Source organism: Prionailurus viverrinus, chromosome D3 (assembly GCF_022837055.1).
Source record: "Prionailurus viverrinus isolate Anna chromosome D3, UM_Priviv_1.0, whole genome shotgun sequence".
Taxonomy (NCBI): domain Eukaryota; kingdom Metazoa; phylum Chordata; class Mammalia; order Carnivora; family Felidae; genus Prionailurus; species Prionailurus viverrinus.
The window spans coordinates 79,801,685-79,803,141 of record NC_062572.1 but is presented as its reverse complement, the minus strand read 5'-3'; the positions used below and the strand labels follow the sequence as shown (position 1 = coordinate 79,803,141).

At 33.2% G+C, this 1,457-nt stretch overlaps 1 non-coding gene across 1 annotated transcript; it reads left to right on the top strand.

The window, feature by feature from the left end:
• The first annotated feature begins 313 nt into the window (after positions 1-313).
• LOC125149755 (U1 spliceosomal RNA) lies at positions 314-480 on the top strand. The gene has a single exon (XR_007146051.1). It is a non-coding gene; the product is annotated as a U1 spliceosomal RNA (small nuclear RNA).
• The last annotated feature ends 977 nt before the right edge of the window (positions 481-1,457 follow it).

Genomic DNA, 1,457 nt, shown 5'->3' with positions numbered 1-1,457 from the left:
ACCTTCTTGTCTTGCCCTCCTCTGTATTACTATGGAGCTATTCATCTGAGCACTGCTCAGTCTATGTGTTCAATGTACTATGCTTATTGTAGATGAGATTCTCTAGGTCACAAATGTTTAAGTGTGCTTCTATTTAGAAAAAAAATTATATATTAAAGATGCTATTTGCACAAAGGCAGCCCAAATAGCCATCTTTTTCTGCCATTATGTATATACCAGGGGCCTCCAAAATGGCAGCAGGCATGTTCACAGCAAGATTTGCCAAGAGGATCCTCAGGGGTGCAGGGAAAACTAGTTGTTAGTGTACTTATGTAAAATTAAGAAAGAATGTAACATTTACTTGATCTCAAAGGTAGTTTCACCAGGATGAGGCTTATCCTTTGCATTCTGGATGTGCTGGCCCCTGCAATTTCTCCAAATGTGGGAAACTTGACTGCTTAATTTGTGGTAATGGGGGAACTGCGTTCATGCTCTCCTCTGACGGTTAGTACCTAAAAACAGACATGGTGCTCCCCCTCTTTCGTTCTAACTCCTGCCTGTTACTTTTTAAGAGAGTATACAGAACTCTGATGTCTTTTATGAGTGCAGCACCACAATCTATCAACCTTACTAAAAAATGCTTCTCTAAACAACAACAACAACAAAACCCAGAAAGAAGGAAAGAAACATTTACCATATGGATTACCATATCATATAGTCAAACATCAAGAACAGAGAAATCTAAGGACAGTGACTACAAAAGGAGGCACTGAAGGTAATAATACTCATCAGAGCATTACAAGGTGGGCTTCCAGTTAAATGTTTTTATAGAATATATTTCAATTATTTAAATTCAAATAACACTCACAATATGGAAACGTAGCTTTAAAATATACCTACCGGAAACCATAGGTGACCTATAATATTTATAATTTAGTATATGAGAACAACAAAATGTCAGAACGGAATCTTCTTACAACTAAAACAATACCTCTGTTACTTCCATTTGAGAATGAAAATAATAATAATGATCTAATGAGATCAGAAAAGATCTCGACACTGAAATTATCCAGAAGACTGCTTAAAATGTAAATTTGCATCCATCATAACTAATGAATGACAAGCCTCACACTGAGTCTATATTCTGCCTTCAGCTAATAGCCCATGGTAGTCTGAGGTTATCCCTGGGAACAAATCATTTAAAAAGCAAGTCACTGGAACACCATTAATAAAATTTTAGTGGTAGAAAAATGATGTTACACCATAAATGAATTAAAAAAGCAGTTAAATATTAGGGTTTTTATTTTTATCTTATACTTTTTAAAATCTATGCTTGTATATGTTGTAAAACTTATTAGTATAGTATAACATGTATATAATTATATAACATGTATATATTTTATATATATATATATATATATATATATATATATATAATATGTGCATACATTTTATATATACATACCAAAGATAGAGAT